Source organism: Austrofundulus limnaeus, unplaced genomic scaffold (genome assembly GCF_001266775.1).
Source record: "Austrofundulus limnaeus strain Quisiro unplaced genomic scaffold, Austrofundulus_limnaeus-1.0 Scaffold526, whole genome shotgun sequence".
NCBI classification, from domain to species: Eukaryota; Metazoa; Chordata; class Actinopteri; order Cyprinodontiformes; family Rivulidae; genus Austrofundulus; species Austrofundulus limnaeus.
This window is the reverse complement of record NW_013952928.1, coordinates 267,107-270,957: the sequence shown is the minus strand read 5'-3', so window position 1 is coordinate 270,957 and position 3,851 is coordinate 267,107. Positions and strand designations below refer to the sequence as shown.

The window sequence follows — 3,851 nt, the reverse complement described above, 5'->3', positions numbered from 1 at the left end:
TATATATATATACACTGTATATATATATGTTCCTATATGTGAATGTTTTGAGGATGTTGTAATTTAATGTCTAAAGTGCATAGTAAAATTGGGGCTCAGGTGGTTATGGCAAACTTGGATGTAAAACTGTTGCTCTTTGCCACACACCTGCACCCCAAAAACCCTACGTGAGTGCAGTAGAAAGTGAAGGGGATGAGGGTATGTGGTGAGGGATGGGGAGAAAAACAACTGAGGGAGCAAACTGCTCCCGCAGTGAGTCAGCTTCCCCACTGACCCCAGAAGGACCCCCTGCTCCCCGAAACCCATCCAGGGAGTGAGGTCCCAATGCCACCTCCTCCAGACCGACCGCCAGGCCCGGAGATCCCAAGGCCACGCACAAAACAGAGCCTTTGGGACCACCAGAGAAGGGGACCACCAATCCATCCACCCCAGAGCCATCCAGACCCCCAAGACCWGACCCCCAGTCCCACAGCCAGCCTGCGACCAAAAGAGGCCACCGAATCCCAGCAAGGAAGGTTTGTCTGAGAGTTCCCACCCAGCCGCCGGCAGCGCAAGGAGGCACCGAGAGCGAGCCCCACCACCACTAAGGGACCAACCAGCCGCCCCAGCACAGCCCCCGGCCACCACCAAAGGCAATCCACCCGCCCCCCCCAGAAGAAATACTACACCCACCCCAACATTCGTACAACTCTCAGAACATATAGCACACTAGACACCCAGGCTGGCTTGACCCACCCCCTCCATGTGTCACCGGCCCAGCACCCAGCCGCCACCAGTGCACCGAAGGCCCAAGTCCAGAGCAGGGCACCAAGGCACAAACCGGCCCAGAGCCCGGCAACCGCCCGCCAGGGTCCAAGCCTCCCAGGCCCCACCAAGACTGCGACCCAGGTGTGGCACGAGCCCAGAACTGTAAGCCCCCATGCAAAATCAAATAAATCTAAGTTTACCATAGAACCTTACACTGTCAACCAGTGGTCAGGTTAGCATAAAATTTAGCTAACACATAGCAGAAATCTTAGATACTAATCAGCACTGCATTCTAATCATTGTTTAAAACATATTAASTCCAGAAACTAGACCCGGTACCTGTCGGTCCTCCAGGCTCTGCCCATCCATGACCTTGGTTTCCTTGGGGCCTAGTGGTGCTGCTGCCATCTGTCCTGGGGCTGGGGTATTGGGGCCTCCTTCCCTTAGTGGGCCTCGGGGAATGGGGGTGCCTACTGAGGTCAGCGGGGTAGCTGGCTCCCTGGGATGGCATTTTGCTCCTCCTATCCTTTTTCTCCCCCTTCCTTGTTACATCCCTCCACCCACTCCATCACAAGTCCACTCATGTAGGGATTTGGGGTGCAGGTACATTACTGAAGAGCAAGGATTTTACATCTTCATGTGCCCATGGCCACCTGGATCCCATTTTATTGTACACCCCAGACAATCATAACATTTTTATGACACATATAGGGACTTGGGGGTGGGCACTCTCAATGGCGGGGGTGTGTGCTTGCCTGTTGGCGGTGTGCGGTGGTGGTCACGGGCGTGGCTTCCCTTCAGTTGAGGGGCTGACCTGCTGGCCTAATGCAGCATTTGTAACGGGGACGTGCTATGTGTGGGGCCTTTGGTGCATTCTTCTGCCACTTCTCCCGTCTGCTCTGACTTCTGTCCAGGGGCTGGCCCAAGGGTGTAATCACCATCTTAAAAGTGTGTGTGTGTGTGTGGGGGGGGTACATTTTTTAAAGGACTTTTTTTTTCCAGGCGGAAATGGCATTTTGGCACAATTTAGCCATATGTACCCAAAACTGTGCCAAATGGGTTTTTATTCTATAAAAGAGAATCTGGTTTAATAAAAGTGTTGATTTCTATTGTAGGACTCATTCTGCATATGACCTAACCTTTTCTTTTTACATTTACACTGTGCATCATCAAAATCTACCATTGTGCACACCATGGAATCACTGAATGGAACCCAATTCCACCTCAACGTTTTACGCATGAGGGCTGTTATTTATACTCTTGGTTACGCACAAACTTCACATCACTAAACACAGTGTCAAGATATATCCCTGAATTTGTGAGACCTTCGTKTTTTCAAAGATACCAAAGGGAGGGTGATGTAATCAAAACTTGCACAGCAACAGATGTGGAGAACTTCCTGACACTGAAACGGTCCATGATGGTTCAAGTAACTTACAAATGTTTATAAAGCTCTAAAAGCATAAATATTTATCCAAAAATAATTTGGCGACTCATTTTAAAAACATTAAAGACAACTTTTGTGACAGACTTAGAAAAGAAATTGGGAAAAATAAGTTTTACGCCTACTTTAGCAAACAATTATGAATGACACCATCTGCTGGCCCGGTACAGGGCCCGTCAACTGTAGCAAAATGCTATGATTAGTAAAAACAACACAGATAATTACTAGACTTTTATTTATAGGTTATATTTAGTTAAGCAAAGCCTTAATTATCAACAATAAGCTCCAGGTTTTTATATATAAGATCAGAGCTGCTTCACAGAGCAGCACCTGTCTTCATCACATACAGTATTTTGTGACAGCACGGCCACATTTTACTGTAATATTCTATTATTGTTGTTAAAGAAAACAGAATGTTCAAGATGCATGTAGAAGCTTTATTATACAGAACAGAGGCTGACTGGTTCATGAAACGGCTTGTCCGTCATTGCTTCATGCAGCAGTAATGTTAAAGCATGGCCAGCAGATGGAGCAACACTTAAATGAATCAACTGATTCGAAACAGTCGTTTCAGCACAATTGACTCATATTGGTTCAGTGATTGAGGAAGCCTGGGTTTATCATCACTAGGGCAGGCAATGGCAATCAGAAGCAAAATTCCAGAGGCAGGAAAAAACACAAGGTAAGGCAAAAACTAAGTAACTCAGAAAGTTTCAACTATAACTTAGTGGCTGTAGATTGCAACCAAAAATGTGTGATGCTCCAGTGAAAATCTGAACCAAGACTGAGCCTTAAATACTAGTGGAACCCATCAGAGGAAATCAGCCACAGGTGCAGAGGGTGAGTCTCAGGAACACCAATCAGGGTAGGAGCAGAAAAAACACTGATCATCACAATTGTGCATTTTAGGCAAAATTTTCTAAATTACAGTAAAATGTATTATTTGTTGGTTTGATAATATTTATAGATATTTAAATTATGTTATATCAAAAATAGTGCTTACCACCATTCTGGTTGTAAAAGTAAGAACTGATACCTGGGATGAAGGAGGACTTGAGCTGTATTCAAACATTCAGTGCAAGCTCGCTATTAAACACTGAATTAAGTCTGTTTCTTAAAAAGTAGCCAAACAATTTTATTTGACTATGACTTACATTTACTGTAAATGCTAGCAAAGTTAAACATTAAATAATAACAATAGCAATATAATAAGATAATGACTACATGCATCATGACAGTGACCAAGTGAACCCAGATAATTGGCAGAAATTACATTCTTGAGCAGTTGATGAAGATGTGAGTGAAGGTCTTTCTGCATCAACTACAGGCCTCTGCAGATATTTTTTCAGTGCATCTATCCATAAAAAAGACAGAAATTTACTTTCTACTGTCTGTACAGTACAAGCCAAACATGTAGCTGTCTGCAGCAGACAGACTACTACAAAAATAATGTGTAGTTGGCCTCTTTAATTGTTTACCATAGGTTATCATGTAGCTAATAACTATCAAGTTTTTTAAGATTAATGACACATAACCTACCTTTGAAGATATTAATCTGAAATAAAATAATTTTAATCATAATCTTGATTTTTTTTGTTAAAGGGGCAATATCATGTAAAATCAACTTTTTTGAGTTTTGTATCATGTTATAATGTTATAC

General features: G+C 43.8%; 1 protein-coding gene across 1 annotated transcript in view; it reads left to right on the top strand.

Moving 5' to 3' along the window:
* Positions 1–2,802: 2,802 nt before the first annotated feature.
* The window catches only part of marco (macrophage receptor with collagenous structure), a gene marked incomplete in the record, with an annotated part of 44,158 nt that continues 43,109 nt past the window's right edge, over positions 2,803–3,851 (top strand). Inside the window, 1 exon segment of the mRNA XM_014026128.1 lies at positions 2,803–2,873.